The 18,438-nt window shown below is 45.2% G+C and overlaps 1 protein-coding gene across 1 annotated transcript in view; it reads left to right on the forward strand.

Moving 5' to 3' along the window:
• LOC137535453 (zinc finger protein 585A-like) overlaps nucleotides 1-18,438 on the forward strand; it is a 231,489-nt gene that overhangs the window by 109,140 nt on the left and 103,911 nt on the right. The gene's annotated exons all lie outside the window — the stretch shown is intronic.

Raw genomic sequence — 18,438 nt, forward strand, 5'->3', positions numbered from 1 at the left:
TCACGTGTATAGATTGCACCACTCAATTAGAGGAGAGACTTAGATTAGAGGGTGACCTAGACCCTAAATATATTCATATAACAAAACCTCTGTCTCTACATGTGCTTGTACAAAATTACTTTATTATGGCATACAAAACTGTCCAGCAATGAATACCCGTCAAACCTCCCCTCTAAAAACCATTAGGAACCTGGTTGCAACCTAAGAGCGCTGTGATAAACAATCCCACTGTCATCTAAATGATCAAAATCAATCAGGATCGCCCGGCCACTGCCTATGCCAATCCCATCGATCCACCAACCGTTACTGACAATTGTGTGGGCCCACCCTAGGTTACCACCTAACAAGTATTCAGCAGCCTGTAACAGCATACGTCACCCAAGGAACCACTGTGGGAAGGTCTGTCCTCCTTTCGCAGTATGCAGCTCTCATCATCTTCTTCGCAAGGGAGCAATGCTCAGGGTTGCACACATGGCGGATCAACCCGACGAATTACGTCACCTTGCCTGTGTCCGCTGCTGTACCGCTCCGTGGATCAAGCCAGTGCATCTTAGCGTTCCGGGTAGTGTGAGCGCTCACAAGGTTGGGCCAGGCCCCTCCCACTGACGCATTTCGCCCCGCCCATGGGGCTTTTTCAAAGCGTTAATGGGTTGGGGCTCGCTTCACTTCCACTCCTTATATCCCTGTAGGCTTACTCCTTATCTGCCCACCGGACTCCGAGGGGAGGGATTTCCCACCACTTGAATCCACCTACTCTAGACAGTCTTTCTTCGTTCCAGCCAATTATCTCTGTTCATCCCCAGTTCCTTCAATTTTACTACACACCAAGCGATCCACCTCGAACTGGTGGTTCCACATGATCTTATATCTTTCTCTCTTATCATCCTCAACCTTATTCTTTAATCAGACAGATCAGTCCAAAAAATATACCACATTTATATCGGAGTTTAAACCGTGTGGTATCTTAGTCCCTAGACGGTAGATCCACATTGTTTCAATCTTGTAAAGTTATTTTTCAATATCTCCTCCTCTTTTAGGTATCTTCTGTTTCAATATTCCTTTGAAACGCAAAAATGACGGGTCTCTAGTATGATGAATTTCAAAATGTGTCCCCAATGGACTGTCCTTCTCTGCCTTTTCAATATTTTTTACATTTTCCCCTATCCTCGTTCTGAATCTTCTCTTAGTTTTCTCTATATAAAGGAGATTGCTGGGGCACGTCTCTCAGAATTACAATTGATATTATCACAAATTTCATATGTCCTAGTGCCCTTGGCATTTCTAAATGATCTTGTTCTCTCCACCAATCCACAAATAATACAATTCCCGCAACTGAACATCCCCAACCTCTGGGGGATTTTTCCCAACCAAGTTTCTTTTTGTCTACTGTTAAACTCAGATCTCACTAACCTATTTTTCAAATTTGGGGCTCTCCGTGCTGCCATATACGGTCTTTCGCCGATAACATTAGCGATCCTTCTATCTAACATCAAAGACGTTCCAGTGTTTCTGTAATACATTTTGTAGGCAATACCAATGTGCCCCATAGGCTGTCACAAACCTGATGGGATCTCTTCTCCCTTTTTCCCTCACTTTCTTTTTAGGTGATCGTCCTGTGCGGAATTCCTCTTTCTGCTTCTCCCTCATCCTCTGGAACTCCTGCTCCACCAATTCCCTGGGGTACCCTCTTTGTAACAATCTATGACTCAAATTCTGTCCTTCTCTTTCATAATCCTCCACTTTCGTGCAATTTCTCCTGTCTATGGAATTGGCCCCTAGGTACCGCCCATTTTTGGGCGATCAAATGATGACTTGTGTAGTAGGGTATTACCAGCTGATGGTTTCCGGTAAGTGCTTGTCACCAATCTCCCCTCCTCTTTACGGATCTTTAGATCCAAAAATGTCAAATCATTGGAACTTGCTTCAAACGTGAATCTTAAATTCCTCTCATTCCTACCCAACTCATCCATGAATTGGATCAGCTGGTCCCTGGTTCCCCGCCAGACCAGGAGCACGTCATCTATGAACCTCAACCACAGCTGCACATGCCGCCGGAAGAGGTCCATAGGGTACATGTCCTGCCGCTCCCAGAGCTCCAGGTGGAGGCAGGCATACGCTGGGGCACAGGACGCCCCCATCAGCGTGCCCCTGGTCTGGCGGTAGAACCGACCATCAAACATGAAACAGTTATATTCCAGCACCGTTTCCAAAGCCTCAATCAAAAATTCATTATGTAACGGCGACTCAGGGAAATGTTCCTTTAAAAAGAATGCCGAAGCTGCTAACCCTACCTCGTGTTGGTATCGAGGAGTACAACCCCTCGACATCCACACTCACAATTAATTCCTCATCACAAACCAGGAACTCCTCCAGGACACCCAACACATCCCCCGTGTCCCCTACAAACGAGGGCAACAATTCAACTAATGGTTTTAATTTACCATCCAGATATTTTCCCAAATTCTCAAGAGGACCTCCTATACCGGACACTATTGGGCGCCCCGGAGGCTTCTCCCTGCATTTGTGAATCTTCGGAATAATGTAAAATCTGGGGGCTCTAAATGTATTTACACTCCAAAATTCGGCCCCGTTCTTGGTAAGCACCCCCAATTCTTTCCCCTTATCAATCAATGCATTAACCCTCATTTTAATAGCCAAGTGTAATGGATAGCGGAGATACTGCCGCAACAGCAAGCGGCATGGCGGCTATCTCTGCGTCGCAGCCGGCGGTTTCCGCCGCGCAGTTACATGCTGGTGCTTTGCCTGGTCCTTCTATTGTTCATAGACTAAGGGCTACGCGCGCACGCCAGGCGACAGGACCTTTATGCAACTAGAAGGGGAGTCAGCTGATCAGTCGGTCAGCTGACTCCAGCTATGCTCCGGAATGGCTGAGTGACTGGGGCGGCACTGTGGAGCGCTTGCAGTAAATATATGACAGGTCATTCAGTTGCTCCGCGTCTGCTGTTGCAAATGCTACGTGTTAGCACTCAGTCCTAGTCAGATCCCAAAGTGTGCTAGAACCAGCAGGAGCTGGGGATCCACACTTAGCCAGATTCTGTTGATAGCTTAAAGTACTAATTGAATTGTATTATTTGTTATGACCTTCTGCTAGCTTGACTACTCTTCTTTTTACTGATTCTGTACCTTTGCCTATCTGATATAGTTGCTGACTCTGTACCGTATCTGTCGGCTCGTTGCCAAATCTGCTTGTCTGACTCTTCGGTCCACACCAGTGAGCCTAGTCACTGGTGAGGGATCCTCTGCTAACATCACCTGCTTCACAGGTGAACTCTAGCTGCAGTACTATCTGAATCACCTGCCCCTCAGGTGGTCAGTAGCTGCAGTACAGTCTGAATCACCTGCTCCTCAGGAGATTACTTGCTGCAGTGCTATCTGAATCACCTGCTCCTCAGTTGGTCAGTAGCTGCAGTACAGTCTGAATCATCTGCTCCTCAGGTGATCAGTTGCTGCAGTACAGTCTTTATCACCTGCTCCTTGGGTGAATAGTCACTACAGTACTATCCTCTCTACCTGCTCCTCAGGTGATAGTGACTACACTACAGTCTAAATCACCCGCTCCATGGGTGATCAGTACGCTTGTTTATACATACATCTACCCGCTCCTCGGGTGAATTATCTCACTATTGTCTATCTCCAGCTTGCTGGAGTTTGTATTCCTCTGTTATATAGAGATATTGCTCTATCCCAGCTCCTCTGGGAAAGCAAGTATCTCTATCATTACTGTTGCACCAAACACCTACTCTTACATTGGTTGTCCTGTTTCTGGCTATACCAGTATTGGTGATTCTGCAGATCACACATAATCAGGTATAGCATCTGTATTATTGGTGATACTGCAGATCACCAATAATCAGAGAAGTCTGTTCTCGTTGACACCAATCGTTACACCAAGAATGGATTATCTCTCAGTCTGAAGTAAGTATTCTCATCTCCCAATAATCTCAAACATTCCAACCTATAATAGTCAGTGGTAAGGATCACAACGTTCCCCCCTCTTGTCACTGCCCCGGATGATAATATCATCCCGATCTTTCAAAAGTTTACGGGCCTGTCGTTTCCCTAAGGTAAGGTTATCGTTCCTTGAGCCTTTTCTTGGATACCAGTCCAATTTCTCTAGGTCTCTTTGATCATGGAAGGTTTTTAATTTGTAATTGAGGCATGAACCTTGATTTCTTTCGTAATTTTTGGGGGGTTGGGTTAAAATATTCCAGGGTATCTCTCTCATCTTCCTGTACTTCTGTTCTACCTTCATCCAAAAGTGATTCAAGATCTCTTAGGGAGGCTCTTTCCTGGGCTGACATTTGCCCCACTACAATTGTAGATGATTGTTCACTCTGCCCATTCTCCTCCCTTCCCTCCTGATTCTCAAACATAAATTTCAAGGCTACCCATCTGAGGAAAAATGTCAAGTCCCTGAAAACCTCAAATTCATCCCCTCCTGAAAACGGAGCAAATGCAACAATTTGTAACAATCCTGATCTAAAACCACATCATTCAAATTAATGACATTATTTGCCAGGTCATCACTCATTTCTGTCCCCTGACTGGCTGTACTCGCCTCTCCACCGTCTTCTGACTGTCTTTTTGTGTTTTTGTCATCACCTTCTTTGTCACCTCCGTCTCCTTTACTTCTATCTCGTCGTTTTCCTCGTCTTCTATGTCTTCCTCCCCCTGTTCTAAAAAAGTCACACCACTCTTACCTAATTTCTCATCCTCCTTGTCTCCAGGTCTACCTCCTCTTCCCCAATTCCACTGTCTATTTCTAGATCTACTTCTCGGTCTCCCTCTCTGACAATCAAAACATTCCCCATCATTCCATGATTTTACATCTTCCTGGAATTTCTGTAATTTGTCCTTTTTGATTTTAATCTGACTTCTCTCAATTTCCCCTTTTAACTGTTTGTTTAATTTCTCAAATTTCGGATGTTTTTGGAATAAGTCCAATTTTACTTTACTTACATCAATCTCCCCACCCAATTCATCTAATTGTAACTCCTCCTCCTCAATGATCATCTCCATAATACTGATTCCTCTCTTAATACACTCCTCCTTCCAATTCTTGATGAACCGCTCCGTGTGTAGGTGCTCTGCCGGCACAATACGTTCTCTCAAACCCCAGGGAACAACCTTTTTCTCTCACATAAAATTTCAGGGTAGAGATATCCCACTTTCTTCTCCATGATTTTAATAGCAGCTTTTTATGCTCTCTAAACAAGGCATCAATATTTTCCTCTACTTCTTCACTTACACTTACCCCTATTGTGGTTCCCTCAAAGGCTCCATGTTTATCTGCCTCTATCTCTGTGGATATTACATAGGCCATCGCTCCCCCCTACCCTGGACAATGGATAACTCCTCAGGGATACTGAACGTTAAAACGATCTAAAATCAGAGTAGGTGGATTCAAGTGGTGGGAAATCCCTCCCCTCGGAGTCCGGTGGGCAGATAAGGAGTAAGCCTACAGGGATTTAAGGAGTGGAAGTGAAGCGAGCCCCAACCCATTAACGCTTTGAAAAAGCCCCGTGGGCGGGGCGAAATGTGTCAGTGGGAGGGGCCTAGTCCAACCTTGTGAGCGCTCACACTACCCGGAACGCTAAGATGCACTGGCTTGATCCACGGAGCGGTACAGCGGCGGACACAGGCAAGGTGCCGTAATTCGTCGGGTTGATCCGCCATGTGTGCAACCCTGAGCATTGCTCCCTTGCGAAGAAGATGATGAGAGCTGCATACTGCGAAAGGAGGACAGACCTTCCCACAGTGGTTCCTTGGGTGACGTATGCTGTTACAGGCTGCTGAATACTTGTTAGGTGGTAACCTAGGGTGGGCCCACACAATTGTCAGTAACGGTTGGTGGATCGATGGGATTGGCATAGGCAGTGGCCGGGCGATCCTGATTGATTTTGACCATTTAGATGACAGTGGGATTGTTTATCACAGCGCTCTTAGGTTGCAACCAGGTTCCTAATGCTTTTTAGAGGGGAGGTTTGACGGGTATTAATTGCTGGACAGTTTTGTATGCCATAATAAAGTAATTTTGTACAAGCACATGTAGAGACAGAGGTTTTGTTAAATGAATATACTTACTACACTATATTGGCTCTCTGTGTACTCTTTTTGTAAGTACCCTTAGGGTCACTTGCCTAACTTTTGGGAGGAAACTCTGGCTCGCTGCCTCACTGTTACAGTACAATTAGCTCCGCCCATGTGATGTCATGGCCACACCCATTTTTCGCCATGGAGCACGCCGCACTAACATAATACACACCCCTGCCAGGCAACTGGTATTGCTTAAAAGGAAATAAATATGGCAGCCTCCATATCCCTCTTGCTAAAGTTGTCCTTTATGGCTTTGTGGTTGGTGCCCCCCTCATCTATTCTATTACATGCAGGGCTGTGGAGTCGGAGTCGGGGCAGTTTTTGGGTACTTGGAGTCTGGAAATAATTCACTGACTCTGACTCCTAATGAATTCAAACTGTAATTAAAATAGAAAATATGATAAAATGTTCTATTTCTCAGATAATAGTCGTCATAAATCATTTATACAGTAATAGCTGTGCTTAGTCCACAAAAATGAAATAAACCAATCAAACATAGTTACTTGTGCTGCTTCAATAAACCAGTCTCCGTATTTTTAAAGACAGATATACACATCTGATTGTGACTGTATATATGATGTGTACACAGGAATCTCTTATATATACTAAATAACATCTATGCTGTAAGAATAAAGCCTGATGTGTAGCCGTGTCACTAATAGAGATGGTCAATGAGATGGAAATAATTCTGCGCTGATGCTGGTCTATGCAAATGTATGCACTCCCTTTGCTCATGAAATCAAATAATTTGATATGTTGTTAAAATTTGGTTTGGTGACTACGAATTAAAGGGTACCTGAGACGGATGAAAAGGAAAGTTTTATACATACCTGGGGCTTCCTCCAGCCCCCTTCAGGCTAATCAGTCCCTGCTGTCCTCCTCCTCCACCTGGATCTTCTGCTATGAGTCCTGGTAATTCAGCCAGTCAGCGCAGTCCGGCCGCATTCCGCTCCCACAGCCAGGATCAATCTGCATCTGCGCAGTAGTGTTGAGCAGATATAGTAAGTTCCTGGCGGCGGAGTGTGTGCATGCGCACTGCACCTGACTGGCTCAACTGCCTGGATCCATAGCAGAAGATCCAGGTGGAGGAGGAGGACAACGAGGGACTGATTAGCCTGAAGGGGGCTGGAGGAAGCCCAGGTATGAATAAAACTTTCATCTGTCTCAGGTCCACTGAGAATGTTGTGCACATTGAACACAGAGGTGTTGTCTATCGCCCATAATCCTGGTTCAGATTGTGCATGAAGAATGTGTAATAGAGGAAGAATCTCCTTATTCCCCTGCAGAGTACCTGCACATCACTCTTACATGTACCCACAGTCACATTGCCTAGGACCTGATAGATGTTCTTTGTTCCTGTCTGTACCTTCTACAAGTACTCTTACCAAGGACTAGTTTTAGGCCTCAGTCACATCTATGCAGCGCAGATGGTCATGCCATCGGAACACAACGCGTAGGATCACACCCCATCTGCGCTGCTACCCGCTGCACTGTTGATCCCATTCATTGACAGTGAATGGGTCAGCTCTGCGGTTGCAGGCAGAATACATGCAGCAGTACACAAGCGCATGATAGCGCATCATACTGCTGCGCAGAGCATTTGATGTGAATGACAGAAGGGTTGTCTATACCTTTCTGCTGTTCTTGCATGTTACCACATCATATGTGCTTCCAAATGCGCACGACAGCGCGTATGATGTGAATGAGGCCTTAGTCTATGACTAAGGCTGCTTACACACAGGGACGTTACAGGCGCACGTTAGTGCGCCTGTAACGCTCCCCCAACGCACAGCAATGTAACTCAAGTGGGCTGTTCACACAGCCCACGTTGCGTTACATGTAACGCTGCACGTTGTCCGGAAAGTGCAGCATGCTACGGCGTTGGAGCGGTTATAGCCGCGTTAGACTGTTTGCACATGCGCAGTGGAGGGCGGAGAGGAGGCGGGGAAAGCCAGCTACAGTAGCCGCGCACATGGCTACTTAATATTCACTGCGCTGGCGGCGGCTGATTGGCCGGCAGGACCACGTGATGCGGAGTGTCTCGCTCCGCATCACGTGGTCTCGCCGGCCAATCAGCGCCACTCTGGGAGACCTTATAGGGATCGAGCCGGCTAACGCGGCTCACTCTACCGTCCGCTCTTGCAGCACCAAACGTTGTGTTAGGTGCACGTTATGCGACCTTAACGTGGCACCTAACGCAACGTCTTGGTGTGCAAGTAGCCTAAAAGTATTAGAGGCAGAAGATCACCTGGATAGCCAGGAAACTGGTATTGTTTAAAAGGGAATAAATATGGCAGCATCTATATCCCTCTCCATTTAGTTGTCTTTTAGAATTCCTAAGCGTTGGCAGTTAAGAGATGCATTTTATGTTACATACTGTCAATCAACAAGATTGTAATATGCAAATTAGAGGAGTCGGAGTCGGTGGAATCCTAACCTGAGGAGTCGGAAGATTTTTGTACCGACTCCACAGCCCTGATTACACGTGAGCACTTTACTTTTTATTCTTTATTGCTGCTATTGCACTTTACATTTTAGATGTTTATCTTTATCTAACATTATTGCTATTTACCCCTTCTGGGGCGGCTTGTGACACTTGTTCACCTGATTTGCTGATTATTTTTGCTGGATTTTCTCTCTCGCATATTTTGATTTGTCATTTTTTGAGCAATATTGATTTTTTTTATTGATGTTTATCACGTGTAATTTGTTTACATTGCATATTTAACACTTTGGATGAGGAGAACCTGTGATTTTGTATTTTGATTATTGATTTAGGACACCACTCATTTCACCTTTCCTGATTTTTTTCATTGCTTTTTATTGGGTTGGGCTGTAATTTGATAATAAAGATTTTTGGGGATTTATTGCTGTGGTCAGTGTGGAGCTATACAGGGGACTTTCTCTTGTTTTGTGCTATTTGTGTTACCCCAGCACACTCTCTATCCTATTTATTTAAATGAATGATTTAACCAATATAGTGCTGGTCCGATCCTTCTGTTTCCTATATCCAGTACACTATCCAGCCGCTGCTCCTAGTGCAGATTTCATTGAGGCATCTTTCACAATGCGACGTTAAAGTCACACGTTAGAAAATGTTCCAACGCAGACTAACGTACAGCAATGCAAAGTCTGTGCGACATTCACAGTGCACACGTTGCTTTTGTATGTAACGTGTAGCAATATTTAGAGAGTGCTGCATGCTGTGCGTTATAGGTGGTTTCAGCTGCGTTAGACTGCTTGCACATGCTCAGTAAGGGGAGAGTCCGCTATTGTTCCTAGCCACATGGCTAATTAATATTCACTGCACTGTAGTGTTGTCCGGATCATGAACGATTCGGATCTTTGATCCAGATCTTTTTTGTGAGTCGAATCATCCGGATCATCACAATGAACGATTCGGTTCACAGTGGATGTCTGGAAGAAACAGGAACTACAGCTTCTGAGCACAAACATAATCTTCCTGCTGCATCTCTCCCTTCCCCATTAGCACCCTCAATGTGCCTTCATTCTCCTGCACCTCTCACTCTGCTGCACCCCTGCTTCCTGCTTCCCTAGTAACATGATTCAAAGATTCGGTTCAAAGATCCGGATCTTTTCAATGATCCGATTCGAATCATCCGAATCATTGAAAAGATCCAGACTTCCCATCGCTACAAAGAGCAGCATAACGCGGCTCAATCTGACGTCCAACTTCAACACCACCATGCATTGCGTTAGGGACACGTTATGCGACCTTAACGTCCCCTAAAATGCAATGTCTTGGTGTGAAAGAGGCCTTAAAGTGGACCTAAACTCTTGCACAGGACAGGAGGAAAACATAGAGAAATGCACCCTGTATGTATCTAGAGAGTCTAACTCCCCCTCATCTGTGACTAATCACAAGTTGTAATTTGATCTCTCAGCGGTGTCAGCTCAGGAACCACTTGTAGTGAGAAGAATATGGGTGCTGCCATATTTATTTCCTGTTAAGCAATACCAGTTGCCTGGCAGCCCTGCTGATCTATTTAGCTGCAGATTCTGACTATAATGCCAGAAACACCTGATGTGCTGCTGCTTGTTCAGTGTCTGGGGCTAAAAGTATTAGAGGCAGAGGATCAGCAGGATGCCAGGCAACTGGTATTGTGTAACAGGAAATAAATATGGCAGCCTCCATATCCCTCTCGCTTCAGTTCATTCATGCACTTCACAACGGCCTGTGTGCCGAAACGTTCTGCTTTTATACTGTGATTGAATAAAAATTTGAGCTTTTATAGCCTTTAACCCCCTTGCCGGTCCAATTCCCGCAGCAAGGGGGCAGCAGAGGACTTTTTTTTTTTTTTTTAAATCATGTAGCGAGCCCAGGGCTCGCTACATGATAGCCGCTGAGCAGCGGCATCCCCCCACCCACTCCGATCGCCTCCGGCGATCAGAGTAAGCAGGAAATCCCGTACAGAATGGGATTTCCTGCTGGGCTTCCCCGGTCGCCATGGCGACGGGGCGGGATGACGTCACCGACGTCGGGACGTCAGAGGGAATCCCGATCCACCCCTCAGCGCTGCCTGGAACTGATTAGCCAGGCTGCGCAGGGGTCTGGGGGGGGGTGCGGCGCGGCGGGTAGCGGCGGCGATCGCGTACCACACGCAGCTAGCAAAGTGCTAGCTGCGTGTAGGGAAAAAGAAAATTTTAAAATCGGCCCAGCGGGGCCTGAGAAATCCTCCTACGCAGGTTACCCAAAGCTGAGCTCGGGATAACCGGCAAGGAGGTTAAAGCCAGACACTCGTTGGTTCTTGATTTTTTTGTATGTTTCCCTGCACCTTTTCAGGGCCTGGGAGCTGACTGTTCAACTCCCTAGTGTTTTCAATTTATGCTGCTGTTGAGCAATTGGACAAATATATCAATTCCTCACCCCAGTAATGCCATTTCTCCCCCAGTATAGCCATGTCCCCCCTGTGTCCCCCAGCATTGCCATTATCCTCCAGTATGTAATGTCCCCCACCCCAGTAATGCCATTTCTCCCCCAGTATAGCCATGTCCCCCCTGTGTCCCCCAGCATTGCCATTATCCTCCAGTATGTAATGTCCCCCACCCCAGTAATGCCATTTCTCCCCCAGTATAGCCATGCTCCCCCCCCTGTGTCCCCCAGCATTGCCATTATCCTCCAGTATGTAATGTCCCCCACCCCAAGAAATGCCATTTCTCCCCCAGTATAGCCATGTCCCCCCTGTGTCTCCCAGCATTGCCATTATCCTCCAGTATGTAATGTCCCCCACCCCAGTAATGTCATTTCTTTCCCGGTATAGCCATGTTCCCCCTGTGTCCCCCAGCATTGCCATTATCCTCCAGTACGTAATGTCCCCCACCCCAGTAATGCCATTTCTCCCCCAGTATAGCCATGTCCCCCTGTGTCCCCCAGCATTGCCATTATCCTCCAGTACGTAATGTCCCCCACCCCAGTAATGCCATTTCTCCCCCAGTATAGCCATGCCCACACTCCAGTATTGCTCCTTCCCCCACCTCCATGCAGACTAGTAATAGGACGGATTAAATTGGTTTATAGCTAGCTGTCATAGTGTGCTCCAGTCCTCTGCTCCCATTAGCCTCAGTCTCTGCCTCTCCTCATATCCTCATCCATCTACCAGCACTGCTGTAACATCACAGGTATGGTAACAGTGGAAGGGGGATGTGAGGAGAGAAGGCCAGCTGGAGAGGAGGCAGAGGGAGGACAGGACTGCAGCGTGCTGTGAGTATAGTGCACAGGTAGCTATAAACCAGCTTATTGTGCTTTCCTGTTATACTCTGCATGGCCCCACCACCCACAAGTGACAGCAATGGGGAGTGCTGGGGGGAGGGGGATCCTGTATTGGTAGTTTCACCACTGACAACTGTACAGCCTAGATTATTCTCCCTTTATTATCTATACAAAGGCAGCAGCATCCTTTATGGATCACATGACCAAATCACTGAGGATGGACGAGGACCAGAGTCACATGACCGAGAGAATATTCAACCTCACTTTGGAGATCATCTGTCTGCTGACTAGAGAGGTGAGGAAAATTCTGGGAGGTCACATGACATCACTCTTATCTCTGTTAATAAAACACACCTGACCAGAGAGGTGTAGAGGATTCTGGGAAATCATGTGACGTTAGTGTTGGTCTTTCCATACAGAAATTTCCTCCAGTGAAGTCTGGTGATCATGTGACCATCACTGTGCCCCCACCTCACTCCCTGATATCTGAGGGACACAACAAGCAGAAGATTCTGGAAATCACCAGGAAGATGATGGAGCTGCTGACAGGAGAGGTGAGCAGTGCTTGGAATTATGGGACATTATCCAGTAACAGCAAGGGGTGTGTCTGGGTGGTGAATGTATTATTGTGTGTGTCAGGTTCCTATGAGATGTCAGGATGTCACCGTCTATTTCTCCATGCAGGAGTGGCAGTATATAGAAGAACACCAGGACCTCTACAAGGATGCCATGATGGAGAATCAGCCACCCCTCATATCACCAGGTAAGAGGAGATTCTTAATTTTTTGTAATGGAGGAATCAGTGCTTGGGGTCCTCCTATATCCCCCTCATCTGATAAACACAGACCGACAATGACCTCAATTCAGTAAGGGCTGTTTAGCAAAAAAAGAGGTTGGGGAAATAACGTATTCTGTATTGTAGACTTCATTTTCCAAGTGCACCAGATTGTCACGCATGCAGTAATAGGTAATTTACTGAAAAATTATGCTTCAGTTCAGTAAGACCTGCTTGGTGATGCAGAAGTCTCCCAGCTGTGGAGGAGGTCTCTGCAGCAAGCTGAGGTTCTCTCCTACAAGTGTCTGCATAACCCATTGCTGTGTGACAGCTTACTAGAGAGTAAAGGGCTTCCTGCATCCCTTTAGATGAGTATGCATGCCACTAAAGGGTCTCTTCTGTGTACCAGTATATAGATCTGCATGTCTAATGGGATACAGGGAAGCCTCTGTAAATGTCTCCTGCTGTTGTATTTTATCTTTCTTTCTGATAACCCACCCGGAAGTGCATCTGATCAAATGAGGTGAGTAGCAGGACCAGGTGGCCCTTCCTATTGGCTTTCACCCTAGTCTGTCAATTTTACCACATGCTGATTTCTAGTTATTGACAGGTCCAGCCAGATCTTAAAAATACCCAACATTTTTTTCATTTTACCGAATGCTCTAATATTAGTGAATTGACATTTTTTGAGGTATTCATCGCACAAGCCGGTAATTTACCTCACTAGTCTGTAATATTTACTTTTCAATGTGGTAACACTTAGTTAATTGAGCCCATAGTATTCAGTCAGTGTGTGTGTTTCCTTTAGATGGATCCAGTTACAGAAACCCACCAGAGAGACGTACAGGTCCTCTTTATTCTAGGGGTTGTCTACAGGAAGTTCCCACCACCCCCCACCATTATCAGGTAGGTGGAACTGAGTGTCATTAGAGACCCCAAACTATGTGACATTGTTTCCTGTGGTCTCTGCTGTTATCAGTGCTCACATTATAAAGTGCTTCTTATTTTGTGTGATTAGGGTGGAGAACTGATACATGTAAGTGCTGTGGTTAAAGAGGAAGAAGAGATGTATGTGAGGAGTGATCAGCAGTCTATGGAGGAGGGTGACATGATGGGGACAAGTAAAGAGGAAGAAGAGCCATATGTGAGGAGTGATCAGCAGTCTATAGAGGAGGGTGACATGATGGGGACAAGTAAAGAGGAAGAAGAGCCATATGTGAGGAGTAATCAGCAGTCTATGGAGGAGGGAGACATGATGAGGACAAGTAAAGAGGAAGAAGAAGAGGCGTATGTGAGGAGTGATCAGCAGTCTATGGAGGAGGGAGACATGATGAGGACAAGTAAAGAGGAAGAAGAAGAGGCATATGTGAGGAGTGATCAGCAGTCTATGGAGGAGAGGGATGTGATGAGGACATCTAAGGAGGAAGACATTATTGCTGAGATGGGAATTGGTGAGTGATAAACATTAGTAATGCAATTGCCTTATTACACTGACTAACAGATATGTCCCTGCTGGGCACAGTACAGATCATCTTCCTCTCAGTATGTGCGGTAATATTCCCACAATTACATTAATCTACCCCTTTGATACAATGTAAAGCAGTCAGTGTACAGCTTGTATAATGCTGTAAATTTGCTGTCCCACCAACATAACTCAACACACAGCCATTAATGTCTAAACCGCTGGCAACAAAAGTGAGGACACCCCTAAGTGACAAATGTCAAAATTCTACTCTATTAGACATTTCAGGGCCCAATCCAATTCACTTATTTCCTAAGTTTTCTCCTTGGTGATATTTTCATATCTTATCAATAAATTGCCTTTTAAGCCACCCGCGGGCAGCAAAAAAATCTTACTAAGATTACAAATGTGACAGTTTGGATGCTTGCTACTCGATCACACAAAACTAGCTGATCGGATTTGAATGAAATTTGTCCCACACATAGTACATCACCTGGAATAACATACAGGATACTTTTTATCCCCATAACCAAAAAGTGGGCGGAGACAAATACAAATTTCACTGGGAAAATGTAAACTGCAGCCATTCTTACACTGTTAATGGCAGGGTTCTCAAACTTTGCACAGTTGGTGACTGGGATTTATATTCAGAAAAGTGGGTGGAGCCTACAAAAGCCAGTCAAAATTCACCTGTTGATTTTGAAGGGGAATATTTAATTGCTGCCTTTCCTGCACTGTTAATGGCACAAGCCTCAAACCTGGTCCAGTTGGTCATTGGGTGACTGGGCTTCAAATTCAGAAAAGGGGTGGAGCCACAAACAGCCAATCAGATCTGTTTCGTTTTAATGCAAATTATTGATGCCAAAGACTGCAAAGCTCACAAACTTGGTCATTGAGTAATTGTGTGTGTTCGGGTTGGAAAAAGTGGGCGCAGTCAACACCAGCTAAATACATACCCGGGCAACACCGGGCCATCAGCTAGTTAAAAATCATTTTTCAGTACTTTTTAATTTGCAGAGTGTTGAGAAGTTATTTTAAGCAGAAGATGAAAAATGATGTCCTAGGAGAGAACTTAGAAGAGGAAGGGAATTGGTTCCGGCCCTTTCCCTCCCTGAGGTCATGTGACTAGTTAGTGTTACAAGGTCTCAGGTGTGAATGGGGAGCAGGTGTGGTACATTTGGTGTTATCGCTCTCACACTCCCTCATACTGGTCACTGGAAGCTCAGCATGGCTCCTCATGGCAGAGAACTCTCTGAGGAGCTGAAAAAAGAATTGTTGCTCCAGATAAAGATGGCCTAGGCTATAAGAAGATTGCCAACACTCTGACATTGAGCTGCAGCACGGTGGCCAAGACCATACAGAGGTTTCATAGGACAGGTTCCACTCAGAATAGGCCTCGCCATGGGTGACCAAGGAAGCTGAGTAAACATGCTCAGCATAACACAGAGAGGGAGGGAGAGAGAGAGACACCAAGGATGGATAGATAGATAGATAGATAGATAGATAGATAGATAGATAGATAGATAGATAGATACACACACACACACACACACACACACACACAAATTCAGACACACACAGACCTAGCCACACAGCCACAGCCTCCTTCTCATCTTTCCCTTGCTGTCCTACCCTGGCTTGCTGAAATCGTCCTGGCAGCAGAGGGTGGAGCTACATCCTCCTTGTGTGTGCTCCTCCCTTTCCTACCTACTGCATTTGAGAATAACTACAAAGGTGAAAACTTCAGGACTGGAGTGATAAGACAGCACTCTCACTGTGAAAGCTTATCACTACATGTTAATAAGGCAAGCTTCTTTAGTGAATTAACTCGATACAGATTGATGTGTGATGATGTTTCCACTTGCCTTATTATCACCAGAATGATCTTAATGAGTTGTGGCTATAGTAATGTTAGCTATTAGGGGAAGCTGGGGATGGGAAGGTTTAACAGTTATTTAAAAAGTAACCTTTATTTTAATTTAAAAGAAGCAGGGAGATTGGCCATTAGAGGATTGGCAACAGCAACATTCAAGGAGAACGGCCGCTATAGTGAAGTATCGCAGGAGCAATACATCACTACTGCGCGGCAAATCAAGGCAGTGTCCGTTGCTAAGTAACGCGCTATTCTGCCACTAGTGCGTGTAGCGTGCACAGAGGAAATATTCAATGCGCTTGTAACAGTAGTTTAGTCTCGCTGTTTGGCAGCGCTATAGTTAGTGAATCAACACCATTGTGTTTTATAGCATGTAATTAGTAACTGTTTGTACTACATTAGGAGCATACATACAAGTGGTTTATCCTTATTGCCGGTATTAAGTTGTCTCCCTTTGTTTGTCCTCTGTTTTCTCTTCTGGATCCTTTCTGATCAACCTTTTCTTTTTATCCCCATTAACCATTTCAGCCTCGCGGACGTGAGCTTCATGTCCGCAGCAGCAGCTGCTAGAGCCACAGGGAGGCGCTAGTCACGTCCCTGCAGGTTGGGTGGTCTGCAGGCTATCTCGCTGCTGCTGCTGCTAGCAGAGGGAATTGGCTGCAGGGGGCGTGCCAATCCGAGCATGTCCGCCGAGAATAAACACGGTTTTGTTCTTTTGTTTGTTCTTTACATACAGCTGCCGCGCTATCTCCCGCCGCTGATTTCCGCCGGTTTCCACCACCGGTCATTAAATTTATGAATGGAAACAATATTTACATTCATAATCTCCCGCCGCCACTTCCGATGGAAGCCTAGGTCACTTCCCCTAGTTACAATGTAATGATACATTGTATCCTATTAGCGTACAAAGTATTTTTCCTCAGCTGAGACATCTTGTGGCCAAATAGTAAATTACACCTACTGACTTTAGGGGGAAAAAAGAATAATATCTATGGCAAGAGAGCATATAATATTCAATATTGGGCTACAAATTAGTGATGGATGTAAAACAGAAAAAATGCACCTTTTTATTTCCAAATAAAATATTGTCACCATACATTGTACTAGGGATACAATTTTAACATTGCATTAGCCGGGTCAAATGGCCAAATAAAATGTGTGGATTTTAATTATGGTAGCGTGAATTATTTTAAAACTATAATGGCTGAAAACTGAAAAATAATGCATTTATTTATTTATTTTTTTATTATTCCCATCATAATACATTTAGAATAAAATAATTCTTAGCATAATGTACCACCCAAAGAATGCCTACTTGGTGGCAGAAAAAACAAGGTATAGATCAATTTGTTGTGATAAGCAGTGATAAAGTTATTGGGGAATGAATAGGAGGAGCGCTGACAGGTGAAAATTCCCCTCGTCCATGAGGTGAAAAATACCCGTGGACTGAAATGGTTAATCTAATATGGTACTTGTACTATGCTGTTTCATAACATCATTTCATCAGGCTGTTTCCTGTTTATTTGTATTACTGACTTTTTTCAATAAACTTATTGTTAAAACAAATAGTAACTGTAGAATTGAAGTGAGAGAGGAGAGAGTCAGGAATAGATACGGCACCTATTCTGCTGAACTTCTGAGACACAATCTCCTCCCCAGTTCTCCTTGAATGTTGCTGTTGCCCATCCTCTAATGGCCAATCTTCCTGTTTCTTTATAAATTAAAATAAAGATTAAGTTTTAAATAACTGTTAAACCTTCCTAACCCCGCCTTCCCCTAATCAGGCAGTCCTTGTTGTATATGTGGACGAGGTCAGCCAGATTCTCTGCTCTGCATGGCCTGACCTATATTCATCATGGAATATTATGTTAGTGGCTTGTATAATTAGCTGCTGCAGCAGGACTTGTAATTCCATTAGGAATAGCGGCCGTGTTGTTTGGCCTCGCTCTCCCTGATTTCCCCACACTGTAATCTTGGATTGCAGGTTACTATTACAGTAAAGCACTTTCTCCAACTAGAGCAGATATAGCCCCGCCCCCTTGTCATAGCCTCCGAAGAAGCGCTTGTGTGTGAAACTGCCGTCAGGCTCCCAGCAACCAGCACCCACCATTATCCACCCCCGCACCGGTACGTGTTTAGTCTCTTCTTATGGACTGTGAGGTGATGATGTAACACACAGCCTACTTGTCTGCACATTGCCAAATAAAGGAAGCTGTACAGCAGTGCCGACCATCCTCTTTCCTTTCATCCCTAATGATAATTGCTCCTCCCCTCAGAATTCTCTAACAGGAAGTGATGATGTTTCTCTATTTGCAGGGCGGAGTCCCGGCATCAGGAACCTCTCAGAGACTCGTCTTTCTGTATCCACAGACTGTACAACGGATGATGATGTCACTGGACAAGAGTCTCCTGCAGATATCCTGGTGACCCCAAATAGTCCTCCAGACTCCCCTCACCTGTCTAACCCTGAGGGGCCTCAT

The sequence above is a fragment of the Hyperolius riggenbachi genome, chromosome 10 (genome assembly GCF_040937935.1).
Source record: "Hyperolius riggenbachi isolate aHypRig1 chromosome 10, aHypRig1.pri, whole genome shotgun sequence".
NCBI classification, from domain to species: Eukaryota; Metazoa; Chordata; class Amphibia; order Anura; family Hyperoliidae; genus Hyperolius; species Hyperolius riggenbachi.